Source organism: Crocuta crocuta, unplaced genomic scaffold, assembly GCF_008692635.1.
Source record: "Crocuta crocuta isolate KB4526 unplaced genomic scaffold, BGI_CrCroc_1.0 scaffold279, whole genome shotgun sequence".
NCBI classification, from domain to species: Eukaryota; Metazoa; Chordata; class Mammalia; order Carnivora; family Hyaenidae; genus Crocuta; species Crocuta crocuta.
Genome location: NW_027551570.1, coordinates 7,106,780 through 7,121,388, shown reverse-complemented (window position 1 = coordinate 7,121,388; position 14,609 = coordinate 7,106,780). Strand labels below are relative to the sequence as shown.

At 40.1% G+C, this 14,609-nt stretch overlaps 1 pseudogene; it reads right to left on the bottom strand.

The window, feature by feature from the left end:
• Nucleotides 1–1,199: 1,199 nt before the first annotated feature.
• LOC144220613 (succinate dehydrogenase [ubiquinone] cytochrome b small subunit, mitochondrial pseudogene) lies at nucleotides 1,200–6,471 on the bottom strand (annotated as a pseudogene).
• Nucleotides 6,472–14,609: the final 8,138 nt, after the last annotated feature.

Below are 14,609 nucleotides of genomic sequence, written 5' to 3'. Positions count from 1 at the left end.
GGGAAAGGGTCAGAGAGAGAGGGAGAGACAGAATCCTAAGCAGGCTCCAGGCTCTGATCTATCAGCACACAGCCCGACGTAGAGCTAGAACTCACCAAACTGCAGGATCACGACCTGAGCCAAAGTCAAATGCTAACCGACTGAGCCACCAAGGGTACCATATAACATTTTGTTTTTTAAAAAACTTTCTTTTCATAGAAAACATTTTCACATTAAATATTCCTAGAGTGTGAAAATAACAATTTTTTACTTAATAGTTTTATATTTGTAGACAGATTATTTTAGGACAAGTAAAATAACCACATTTTAGGATTAAATCTCAGTTTAGAATCTGTAATATTTTGGGGCGCCTGGGTGGCTCAGTCGGTTGAGCGTCCGACTCCTGCTCAGGTCATGATCTCATGGTTCATGGGCTCAAGCCCCATGTCGGGCTCTGTGCTGACAGCTCAGAGCCTTGAACCTGCTTCGGATTCTGTGTCTCCCTCTCTCTCTGCCCCTCTGTTTCTCTCTCTCAAAAAATTTTTTTTCAAAAACATTTTAAAAAATTAAACACTAGGGGCGCCTGGGTGGCTTAGTCGGTTAAGCGTCCGACTTTCGCTTGGGTCATGATCTCGCGGTTCTTAGGTTCGAGCCCCGCGTCGGGCTCTGTGCTGACTGCCAGCTCAGAGCCTAGAGCCTGTTTCACAGTCTGTGATTCCCTCTCTCTCTGACCCTCCCCTGCTCATGCGGTCTCTCTCTCTCCTAGAAATAAATAAAACATTAAAAAAAAAATTAAACACTGATTTTCTGCCAAGTCTTTACTTATGAATTAACAGTCTTTCCCTATCTCTGTCATCTCCAGGACAAATACAGTTTGATCCCATATTGACAGTAATAAAGCTGAATTCCCTTTAAGAGTTTGATAAGCTAAAGGCAAAAATTTCACATATCCTGTTTAGTTATCCTGTGAGTCTTGTGAGAAGCTGAGAGACAACCCCGTGAACTCACCAGAATAAGGAACCCAGTCTCCAAATTTCTTAGATACAATTCCTCTCGAACCTTTTCCCCAAAGACTAAATTCTAAATATAACCAGGTGATTAGGAGGTTTGTCTCACTATTGGACGTACCTGTTATTGCCTCTGTATTGTGAGTTGAATTGTATGACAGAGCAGAGGCAAAGATGTGTACAATCAGTTCTTAAGGTGTTAAGTCAAAAAGGTTAGAGCTCCCACAGTGCGGCAACAGCTTTGCAGGTGCCTACATCATGACTGTTCAGATAACAAAGCCCAGCAAAGATGAGAGCCCAGAGGGCCCCAAGCCCTGCCTGGGCAGCTTTCTGCAAAGCATTTCCTCGAACATAGTAACTGGTTGTCCAAGGCCCCAGTGACAATGGAGAGTAAGGCTGCAGCCAGGGTACAATCCATTACAGAACCAGGATTCAAATAAGCAGCTGGAATTAAGCCCAGGAGCAAAACACTGCCAACCCTCTCACCAGTCTAGTGGAGAGACGCGGGGTCCAAACCCCAATGGCGGTCAGGAGACAGGTGAATGTGCTGTATTCTACAGCATCCTGGGGCAGGTGGGTCCTGGAGAAATGCTGAAACCAGAGCCAGGTCTGACCACTGAGATTCATAGCAACAGAGCCCGGCCTCCTTGGGCACCGCACAGGACACACAGCCTCCAGAGACTTCCTGTCTCTGTCCTGAAGACGCAAGGTCACCCCCAGAATTAAAATTTTTCGTTGCTCTAGTGGGGTATGTAGAGATATCAGTTGTGGTCTTAATTTACATTTATCTGCATGCTAATGATAGCACGTCTTCATATGCATATATCTTCTTTTGTGAAGCCCTGGCACTGTTTTGATTTGCAGCTTGGGGCCTTTTTTCTGTGTCTCAAACACTACTAGCTTGTTCCTCCTCCCTATCCTTGACTTGCTTTGCATTTTCTTTGAAGTCCTTCCTTCGAATTGTCTTGAGACTCCTCATCGGTGAGATCTCATCTCAAATGACACCTCCTCAGAGAAGCCTTCATTTTTTTCCTTTTTCGTCACTTTACATGGGAAATTATCTTATTTATATATTTGTTTACTTTCTTTTGTTTTAAAAGATTTTAAAAAGTTTATTTTGACAGAGAGAGTGAGAGAAAACAAGTAGGGAAGGGCAGAGATAGAGGGAGACAGAGAATGCCAAGCAGGTTCCACCCTCAACGAAGAGCTATCAGCACAGAGCCAGATGCTGGGCTCAAACCCACGAACCATGAGATCATGACTGGAGCCAAAATCAAGAGTCCGATGCTTAACAAACTTAGCCACCCAGGCACCCCTATATTTGTTTACTTTCTTATCATTTGCCTATGTCCACTAGGATGTGAACTCCACAAGAGTGTGTCTCTATCTAGTTTGTGGTCAACAAGGAAAATGAAACCATATAATCAGAGACTGTACCCAATGGTATGACCTCCTGAAAATCCATTAGTCAAAAGCCTGGAAAGCATTATTTAAAAGCTGCAATATTAGATTGTTAGTGCATATTTAAAAGGGCTTTATTGCTGCTGTTAGAACAGTGCATGGGCCACTGTAAATGCTCGATAGGTATTTGCTCAACAAATGGCAGCGCAGAGTTCACAAAGTGCTCTCATAAGAGTCCCACTTAAATCGTTCATTTATTCCACTCACATTTGCTGAAAAGTATGGAAATATGCCAACCATTATGAGGATATAAAGAAGAATAATTATCCCTCCTCTCAAGTTGCTTGTGATCTTTTTTAAAAAAATGAGTTCTTATTGCAATATTAATATATGTTAATGATAGAAGGTTAAATAGTACAGAAGAGAAAGTCACTGCTTCTTCTCAGAGATAACCATTATTAGTAGTTTCTTTTGTATCCATCTAGAATGTAGACAATCATACACATGTGTACACACACATACACATATGCATACACACACACACATACTCCCGAAGATGGCGACATAAGAAAGTATAGGGTTTAAAAAAAATTATTTTAATGTTTTTTTAAATGTATTTCTAGGAGAGAGAAAGAGACAGCATGAGCAGGGGAGGATCAGAGAGAGAGGGAGTCACAGACTGAAACAGGCTCCAGGCTCTGAGCTGGCAGTCAGCACAGAGCCCGACGCGGGGCTAGAACCCACGAACCACGAGATCATGACCTAAGTGAAAGTCGGACGCTTAACCGACTAAGCCACCCAGGCACCCCTAAAAAAATTTTTTTTAATGTTTATTTACTTTTGAGAGACAGAGAGAGAGAGAGAGAGACAGAGCATGAGCAGGGGAGAACAGAGAGAGAGGGAGACACAGAATCTGTAGCAGGCTCCAGGCTCAGAGCTGTCAGCACAGAGCCTGACACAGGGCTTGAACTCATGAACTGTGAGATGATGACCTGAGTTGAAGTCAGATGCTTAACTGACTGAGCCACCCAGGCATCCCAGAAAACATAGTTTTTAACTTTTTGATCTTATGGTGGAGACTAGTGTTGCCAGACTTAGTAAATAAAAATATAGGGGGCCAAGTTACATTTGAATTTCAGGCAAACAACAAATAAAAATTTTTAGCATAAGTATGTCCTAAATATTGCATGGGCTATACTTCTACTAAAATATTATTTGTTCCTTAGCTGAAATTCAAATTTAACTGGTTACTCTGTGTTTTACCTGACAATCCTGGGCAGAGACAGATGTTCCAAATCTTCAATTACAGTATGGTGCTATATTTGCAGTAACAGAAGTCAAGACACAAGTTGAGGGTCCACAGAGGAGAGACTCAGCAAAAGCAGACATTTGTACTGGGACCCAATATATGGATAGGAGCTTGGTAGTAGCAATTAGAGAAAAACGTCGGGAAAGAGCATATGCAAATCAAAGCTGCGGAGAGATTGGGCAGATTTGGAAAATAGTATGACATTTAATGTCAGAGAGGTTTTTGGGCCCAAGAAATTTGTGGGGATAAAATAGCTGGAATAGGAAGAAGGTAAAGGGCAAATGGGATCCGATTATGAAAGATTCTATACACAAGTTAAGAGGGGAGTTATTATTCTGTAGACCAGCATTTGCCAGATTCTTCCTCCCTCAGCATTTAAAAAAGAAATTCTAGAACACCTTTCATAGAAATATGTAATCTTGCAAAGCCTTTTTGGATTTATATTTTTAATCATTTTTATGGTATATTGTAATTGAGTGAACTGAAGNATGACCTGAGCGAAAGTCGGACGCTTAACCGACTAAGCCACCCGGTCGCCCCATATGAAGTTTTTTAATGTCAGTAATATACGGAGACAAATCTTGACTATTCCCCAATTAACAATGAATGCATGCTGCTTAATTTACTTTTAATTCTGTAGTAAGTATGATTTTTCAACTAATAAATTAGGATGTGACATATACAATGCTTGGCTTTCAGACCAAGTGTATACTAAAGTGTGGAAATGAAATTTAATTTTGTTCTATAGCGTCAAAAACGGTTCATATTCTTCTCATGACCTGATGTGTGGAATTGTTGCTTTTTTGCAGCTTAACGTAACAGATTTGTTTTTATCTTTTAATGTTTTGTTTCTTTTTTTTAAGTTTATTTATTTTGAGAGAGAAAGAGAGAGGAGAGGTGAGGCAGAGAGAGGGAGTGAGAAAGAATCCCAAGCAGGCTCTGCACTGCCAGTGAGGAGACTGATGCAGGGCTTGAATACACAAACCATGAAATCATGACCTGAGCAAACCAAGAGCTGGCTGCCTAACTGGCTGAGCCACTCAGGTGCTCCTATCATTTTATTTCTTTCTTAATGGCAGGATAGGAGGCAAGGTTTCAGACTTTTCTTGGTAAATAACACACAGCTTGGTATGAATAGTATTTACATCCAGCAAAGTAAATTACATTCCAGCCAAAGGGAAAATAATTTCCGCTATATTCTCTCATTTTAACACTGTTTTTATAATTATTTGATGTACCTTCAAAGCTTTTGATAAGAATCATGCAATTTACAGATCTCTTGATGTTCTACATGAGGCAAATTGGTATTATTATAGTTTTTTCTCCCCATTATCCTGTTATATTGCAATATTTGTGTTTTACAGGTTTTCTGTCTTTAACCAATGGTTCATATAGCTTAGCAAATTCTAAGGCTAATGTTCCTGAAATCACCATTCGTGTCAGAAAACAGAGATTTTCCTACACATGTTCCGTCCCTGTCTCAACTCATCCTTCCCTCGTGATGAAGCACTATCTTAACTTTATGATATTTACTTCCTTATTTTTCCTAACAGTTTTATAACCCAAGTGTGCTATACTTGAAAATGTATTCTATAGTTTTGCCTTTTTTGTTGTTTTAAGTTTTGCTTTTTGAGTCTTTTAAATTACAAGTGTCCTCTTCATATCTCTTATTTTTCTATTTGCAATTATTTGTTCTAGAAACATGAGGATTGCCCACGGTCTGGATTTGTTGATTATATTCCCCTTTTATCATGTGCCTCTGCCCTCTTATTCCTGTAAAATGGTATTTGGATCTTGAGGACTAGTCAGATTCAGACTTAATTGGTTTAACAGGATCATTTCACAGTTGGTGATATATTCTTCATTAGGAGGCACATAATGTCTGATTGTCTCTCTTTTGTGCCCTGAGCCACTCTACACGTTTAATGTTTGGATTGATTTAGTTCTTTAGGGGTTGCAAAAGGTAATATTCCTATTCTCGCTTTTCTTCTTCATTTATTTGTTGGAAATCATTTATAAAGAGAAACTTTGTCTCATCTATTATTTGATTATGTAGTATAAAGTTCCTATACGAAAGGCAGGTTAAGAATTCTATCCTTTTGCTTCCTAGTTTTCTAAATGGATAGCATCTTCAAGGTGACCAACAGCTCTCAGAGAGTGTGTGTGCATGTGTGTGTGTGTGTGCACACGCGCGCAAGTGCCCACATGTGTGTGTGATAATGAACTAATGAATTTAAACATTATTGATGTCTTCAGACCTCCCATTGATATTACCCTTATTCATCCTAAAATCATCTTCTCTTCAGGACAGCTCTTCGAGTTGGCTCCCAAGTCCTCAAGAGATATATTTTAGAAATCTGTTAATAAAAAGATTCTGGATGGAAGAAAAGACCATGAAGGAAATAAGAACTTTGCACCAAAAGGATGTGGTCTGGCTGGCTTAAGGAATTTTGTTTTGTAGTCTGTACATACCATATTTCACTGGAAATTGAGTTTTCTTTAATATTGTTAGTCTCATGCCAGTGTGGGTGGCAAGATTTACCAAAGACAAGCACTATTAGAATGTGAGTCATAGAAACTCTACCTGACAAGAGAAATAAGAGGTTGTCTGACAGGTCCAAACTCTCTTTCTTGCTGGGAAATCACCGTGCCTGGCCTTGAAGAGGAACCACCCTCTCCTCTAGGTGATGCATAGCTGAGCTTTGGCAATAGTTCACAGTCTCTGGAGCATTGGCGCTGTCTGGGTCCATTTATGTCCTCAAGCTTCTTTGCCATTAATTGCAGCTTCTCTTATTAGAGTCTATGTTTAACCCCTTTGAAACTAGTTAGCATAGGGAAGTGTTTGCTTTCTCAGTGAAATATTTTAAATACACAGAAAAACAAATAGGGAAACATTACAAACATCTGAACAATGACTACCTAAAACTCACAAGTTTTAGGGGCACCTGAGTGGCCCAGTCAGTTAAGCATCCAACTTTGGCTCATGTCATGATCTCACGATTTGTGGGTTTGAGCCCTGTATCGGGTTCCGTATCGACAGCTGAACCCAGAACTTGCTTCAGGTCCTGTGTCTCCCACTCTCTCTTTGCCCCTCCCTCACTTACGCTCTTTTTCTTTCTCTCAAAAATAAATAAACAAACATTAAAAAGTAAAATAAACTATGCCACAATTTAAAAAATAAAGTAAATATTGGGGCTCCTGGGTGGCTTAGTCAGTTAAGCGTCCGACTTTCGCTTGGGTCATGATCTCGCGGTTCGTCGGTTCGAGCCCCACGTCGGGCTCTGTGCTGACTGCCAGCTCAGAGCCTGGAGCCTGTTTCAGAGTCTGTCACTCCCTCTCTCTCTGACCCACCCCTGCTCATGCTGTCTCTCTCCTAGAAATAAATAAAACATTAAAAAAATTTTTTTAAATAAAAAATAAAGTAAATATCATAATTTTATTATTTTGTCATATACGCTTTAGACCATCTTTTAAAAGAAAAAATATGAAGCATATGGTTCTCTTTGTTTTCTTAACTAGTCCTATTTACCTCTCCCATTGTAGAAGCACCCGTTATTCCAATGTTAATATATCTTTCCTGTGCTTATTTTTATGCTTATGCTTTATATGGACATATCTATGACAAATATTTAGAATTGTTGTATGTTTTCAAAGTGTATGTAAACGTTATTATACTGCATGGCATCTCATCCCCTGTCTTGCTTTTCTCACTGAACATTTTGCTTTTGAAATCTGTTTATATTGACATATCAAGTTTATTGACTTCTCTGATGGACATAGTAGTCCATCATTTGGATATACATGAATGTATTTATGTATTCTCTTATTAGTGTATACTTATGTATCTCATTTTTTCCTCTTACAACACAGTAACATCCTTGAATATGCCTGTGGGAGAGTTTCTCTTGGGATATAAGTAGAAGCAGAATTCCTGGGCTCAGTGTATCATAAATCTTCAACTTCACTAGATATTACCAAATTACTCTCTGATGTGGTTATATTAACGTAGATGCTCACCAGCAGGGGTTGTAAGTTCGTATTTCCCCATAGTTAGTGTTATCAGAGTTAAATTTTTGTCAATCTGGTGGATATAAAATGGTATCTCATTGACATTCTAATTTTTTGTTTGCCTCATTACTAATGAAGTTGAATATCTTTTCATATATTTATTGGCCATTCTTTTTTTTTTTCTTCTGTGAGTTGCAGGGTAATGCTATTGAAAATGTTAGGGGGTCGAGGTTCCTGAGTGGTTCAGTCAGTCAGGCATCCAACTTCGGCTCAGGTCACGATCTCACAGTTAATCGAGTTTGATTCCCACGTTGAGCTCTGTGCTGACAGCTCAGAACCTGGGACCTGCTTGGAATTCTGTGTTTCCCTCTCCCTCTGCCCCTCCCCTGCTCACACTCTGTCTGTCTCTCTCTTTCTCTCAAAAATAAACATTAAAAAAATGTGAATGCATGCCATAGCAAAAATCAAACCTGAAAGGTCACCATAGAATTTCAGAGTAGGGCAAACCTTAAGTTTTAAAAAAAATGTGAGAGGGTAATGACTGTAAGGGGGATAGTCAGGGACTGGCAGTCCTCAGTATCCTTCTCCTCAATTTATATCTTTACCTTAAATTCATGTGACTTCCCATTCTCCTGTACATTTCTTGTGTCAGGTATCCATGAGAATAATATAAGACAAATCAACTAGAGTAAAGAGGAAAAATAAGAAAAACTCAAGGATAGGCATAAAAAGAAAGGGAACAGAGACACTGAAATCTGCTTGGGTTTATGCATTTAGGCTTTAGGTTTTGCCTTCACACTCCATAACTTTGCTTTTCAGGGTCTCTACTTTTCTCTTTACAGTCTTTGAAGGTGCATGTTCATTGTCTGTTGTTTTGGGTAGATGAACAGATTATTCTCGGAGGCAGACTATGTTATGGGTAAGAATGGGGCTCTGGAATCAGGTACTAGTTTGATTGCTGGTTCTGTCACTCGGTAGCTTTATCAACTTGAAAAAGTTTCTTAACCATCCTAGATTTAGTTTCTTCAAGATAACAATAGTACCTACTTCATGGGGTAGAAATAATGATTTATAGAGTTAATAAATATAAGCACTGAGAACAGTGCCTGGGGCACAGTAAGTCCATAATGTCAGTTATAACAAATCATCTCAAAAAACCACATAAATAAAAATATGCTATTTAAACTCAATATTCTTACCTTGAGTGGGAAAACTTTGAAAGTTCATATGACATTCCTATAAGTGGATGTGATATTTTCCATGAGTAATAGACATAGCAGTAACTTTGGGGTGATTTCAGTGAAAATGATTCAAGTGCTAACAGAATTTCAGCTTGGTGTTGGGGAAAAGATGACTATATTATGAAAACTTTAATTAATTAATTAATCAAGCATTTATTATGACTTACAATGTGCCATGAATGAATGTTTTGTACAAGACAGTGGAGAAATAAAAAGGTTAAATGATGCTTAGTATCTGCCATTAGAAGTTGAGTAGGGGAAAAAGCCACATAAGTAATTTAGTTAATTCAAAAATGTTTACAAAAAGGATCCAGTAGGAGCATAAAGGAAGGAGTTGCCAATTCTACATGAACATGTCGGGAAAGCTTCCATAGAGAAGTAGGTAGTGAGGAGGGAGACCTCTCCAGTGCCTTTCCAATTCCAATAGGTAGTTGCTGTTGGGCTGAGCCATAAGGGAGCTCCAGAGTTAAAGGTGGTATTGGAAAAAGAAGCCTGGGAACATAGTCAAAGTAGGAGGGTGCTTGAAACAGGTAGTCTGTGGATTCCTTGTCAGGCCAGAGATGCAAGGTAGCATTGGGAGGATCCAAACTCATGGCCAGGATTGTGAAAGCTGGTTCAAGGCAGGGCCAAGGCTTATGTGGCAATAACAGTGGAGTTGGAGGTACAGCCCAAAGGAATAAGAGGTTTTTTTGTCCAAGATCTAGCTGGTGATTTAGGCTCATTCAATCAATGATCCTATTTGGCTATACCGAGTGCCAGCCTTGGGACAGTGTAAAGTTACGTCTGCCAAGTTGAACAGATGTGAACCAATTTGCCATCTCATAAGTCTGGCTTCCTGGTTATTTTTCCTTTTTCTTCTAGTTCATGTGGATGATCTCATCCTTAGCATGATTTTTGCTAATATGCCCTAAAATTTAAAAATCTTGCTTAAGAAGAGTCTCATTTCCATCCAGCCATATTCAGACAGTAAAATACATGAGTTCCCTGTATTATGTGAAATGTATCCTATGGAAATTGTGTTTAGTGGTTTTGGTGTAAAATTGCATCATCCTATTTAAGGGCTTAATGAGGGATTCCAGGGGAAAGTGACCAAACAGTGATGACCCAATGTGGAGGGTGGCCCTAAGGAGAGTTGCTTGATGTCTTAGCTACTGGATTAATGGGCCAGATTTATTTATTTATTAATGTTTTATTTATTTCTGAGAGAGAGAGAGAGAGAGAGAGCATGAGCAGGGAGGGTCAGAGAGAGAAGGAGACACAGAAATCTGAAGCAGGCTCCAGGCTCTGAGCTAACTGTCAGCACAGAGCCCTATGTGGGGCTCGAATCCACAAACCGTGAGATCATGACCTGAGCTGAAGTTGAAAGCTTAACCAACTGAACCACCCAGGCATAACGCGCCAGATTTAAATGTTAAAAGCATGTCCAGTACTGACATGTATCACCTAATGCATGCCTGGTGGAGCAGTCGCCCACTTGGCAAATAACCCACATTGTATGCTTTGCCTTCTTACTTGCTTTCCATGGATCAATGACTGTAAAGCATGATAAGAAATTTTGGCCAGATCAAGAATGAGTTATCAGTCGCTGTAGAAATGGCTTGCTTGCTGGCAGGGCGGTAGCACTTCTGTAAGTTTGTTAAAGTTCACAATGGGGAGAGATCATTGAGCCCAGGCAGGAACTTGAGATGTCTTTGAAAGCTTCTTGTAGGGTTAACTTCTACTTCATGACTTGAGGCTAAATTTGGAGGTCATCCTCTGAAAAATTAGAAACCTCCCAAACCAGCTCACTTAAAATAATATTACTAAATAAAACCTCCAGACAGCTTTCTTACCATTAATTCAAAGAACACCTGTCTGTCTCCCTTTATGTCTTCTTAATAAATTACTTTTACTTNAAACTAATTTGACAATAAACTATTTGTAAAAAAAATAAATAAATAAATAAATAAATAAATAAATTACTTTTACTTCCCAGACAGAGATATCCTGTCACTCTGCCAAGTCCTTACCTACACACTGGATCCACATTAATAGAAGAACACAGATGGATGTTAATTGCTGCCATAAGAAAACGTAGCCTTCCTGGATATGAGGATATTAGCTCTGCAGTGTGGGTCTTTCCTGGAATCCACAGTCAGAGATGGCACAAAGTTACTTTGAATCTAAGGTATTGAACTGGACAGGAAGAACCTTGCTCACACACTCAGAATAGTCCTAAAATTCTATATTCTCAATTTCCTACCTTAGTGGAAAGGCTTAGGACCGAGAACAGAAGCCAGCTTAGTCTTTTTAAGTCTGTATGACCTGAAGGTGTGTGTGTCTGTGTGTGTGTGTGTGTGTGTGTGTGTGGTGGGGGACAATGGACATGGTGTGGTACTTAATGTGTTTGAATAACAATCCAAAGCAATGAGGAAGATCTATATAAATGTCATGAGCAGGTATGTGAGGGCCAGTTACATGCTTTCCTTTGTCCTCTCTGGAGCAATGCATAGGCAAGTTAGACACATTTAAAGAGACAGTGTAGGATGTGTTTCCTTTTACTTCCTCTGTTCCTTTGGCTTTATGTGGCCTGTTATAATCTGTCTCCAAGGTAAGAAGTAAAATTTCATAATTGTTCTTTCATCCACTCTCCTACTAGTGAACCAAGCATTGATTGGATCAAGCTTTGATGTCCTTGGAAGCCCATGACATCATCTCAGTCTTGGTTCACCGAGGTTGACACTGGGGTATAAAGCAGAGGATAGGAGCTTGGTGGTCAGCACACAGTGGAGGCACATGGAAGAGGGGTGCTGGGATACAAGTGATGGGGCAAAATATTTTTGTTATTCAGAAGTGTCCCTAGCAGAGGTCGTCTGCTCTTTAGCATGGGCCAGGGTTTTAGCAACAAGAGGGGGATCGGATGGAAGCTACCACTTTGAGTTTCTCTCTGCCTGTTGACATAGTCTTTAAAGTGTAGATATTTTATCTCAGTACAGACTGGCTCCTAACTGTTGTGGTAAGGTAGAGGTTGCTGGGAAATTTTTTTTTAACATATGCATATTTTTGAGAGACAGAGAGTGGAGAAGGGGCAGAGAGAGGGAGACAGAGGATCTGAAGCGGGCTCCATGCTGACAGCAGAGAGCTTGATGTGGGGCTCAAACTCATGAACTGCGAGATCATGACCTGAGCTGAAGTCAGATGCCTAACCAACTGGACCACCCAGGTGCCTCCAAGGTTGCTGGGAATTGTATTTAACTATTATGGTAACTAGATCAGCCTTTACCCGTTAGGAGTGCTATCTCAGCAGCTATAGAAGTAGAAAATCTCTGAAGTAAATTTTGCCCTCTGGCAAATTCCTCTGGTGGAATTTTTTTTTTGAGGTCTTTAAGTAGCATTCTACAAAATAAAAATATAAAGAAGCTACTAGAGTCAGAAGCTGCTAGAAGTGGCTCTTCTATGGAGAGACATGGTTTCCTTGATGATCAAAGAGGCAGCAGCTGGTACACATGTTGGAGGGGGACAGTGGTGGAGGGGGAACACACTTTTTTTTTTTTAAATAATCACAAGTAAGATAGTGGTTTTGTTTGGGGGAGGGGAGAAGTCTGAAATAAAGTCATAAAGTCCATTGCCAGAATATCCCCTTTTAGATAAAGTTGGAAAAGGATATATTAGATTTTCACATCACCTTGGCTCCTAACTCTTAAAGTCCCTGATGATTATGGTTAGGGGGTTTTAAAAATAATTTTATTTATTTATTTTCAAAGTAATATGTATGCCCAGTATGGGGCCCAAACCCACAATGCCAAGATCAGAAGCCAAAAGTGCCACTGACTGAATGAGCCAGGGGCCCCAATAGTTAAGGTGTTTGTTTGTTTTTTGTGTTTTTAAAATATTTCTTATGTATTTATTTTTAAGGTAATTTATTGTCAAATTGGCTTATATACAATTCCCAGTACTCATCCCAACAAGTGCCCTCCTCAATGCCTATCACCCATTTTCCTTCTCCCTCACTCCCCTGTCTACCCTTAGTTTGTTCTCTGTATTTAAGAGTCTTTTGTGGCTTGCCTCCTTCCCTCTCTGTTTGTAACTATTATTTTCCCCTTCCCTTCTCCCATGGTCTTCTGTTAAATTTCTCAAGATCCACATATGAGTGAAAACATATGATATCTGTCCTTCTCTGACTGACTTATTTCACTCAGCATAATACCTTCCAGTTCTATCCACGTTGTTGCAAATGGCATGACTTCATTCTCTCATTGCAGAGTAGCATTCCATTTGTATATGTAAACCACATCTTCTTTATCCATTCATCAGTTGGTGGACATTTTGGCTCTTTCCATAATTTGGCTACTATTGAAAGTGCTATAAACATTGGGGTACATGTGCCCCAATGCATCAGCTCTCCTGTATCCCTTGGGTGAATTCATAGTAGTTCTATTGTTGCGTTGTAGGATAGTTCTATTTTTAATTTTTTGAGGAACCTCCACACTGCTTTTGGTTAAGGTTTTAAATGGTGTCATCTAGGGTGGTTTGTGGATGAGAATTTTTCAGGCTGTAAAACAGAGCAGATCATCCTAGACACCAGAGGCTTTTGAACCCTTGACCCTTGGGCCTCTTTAGCAGAGCTCTGGAACTCTAATAAGATGTACAGCCTCTTCTTGGTCAGCGGAAAACTGGATGGCTAAAGAGTTCTTGTGCCAGCTGTGTCTGAAGGCCTGGTGGCCTCGCACTGTCATCCATTTTAGATAGAGTTTTCTGCCTTTTGGGGCCATAGCTAAGCAGGGAGAAGACAGGGATTTCACCTCAGGCTCTTATTTCTTGGTCTACTGCCTACTGCCATTAGCCAAAGTATACTCAGATCAAGGAGTTTTGTGATGCCAGAATTGGTGAAGAGATGAGGCTACTATCTATGTCTTGTGGTTCTCAAGCCTAGAGAATCATCAGAATCACCTGGGGGATGTTTTACAATTTATAGAATTTGAAGCCTCCAGAACTTGTTTTCCAAAAACAAAAAATTAACCTTCCTGACATGGTCCTCTTAAAAATTTTTTTTAATGTTTATTTCTTTTCAGGAGAAAGAGAGAGAGCACACATACAAGTGAGTGAGCATGAGTGGGGGAGGGGCAGAGAGAGAGGGAAACAGAATCCGAAACAGGCTCCAGGCTCTGAGCTGTCAGCACAGAGCCTGATGTGGGGCTCGAACCCACGAACTGGGAGATCATGACCTGAGCCAAAGTCATGATCCGACTGAGCCACCCAGGCACCCCCTGACACAGTTTTTATTATCAGCCAGGTATAGGAACCACTGTGTATAATAACTTTCAGATCCAGACTGTTAAACAGAATCCTGTAATTTAGAAATTAATGTTCTTGCAAAACTGGTGAAGACTGCTGGGACCCTGAAGATCCAGGGCCCCAGAGCGGTGAGATCAGAGGGTAACTAAGTTGAAGCTATTGTCATATTTTACACACATTGAGTTTCACATTCATTTTGATACTTATGGAGGCTCTTGTTTCTTGAAGTACACACTACTGATGGGAACTTGCCTTGGGATCCATCAGAGCACCTTTGTGACTGGCAGATGGGTAGGAGGACAGCTCCTGGGCTTCCTGCTCTGATATTTCCTAGTAGTCATCATGACCTGATGCTCTAAGAGTCTTTCCTTGTTTACATACAGAGTTATG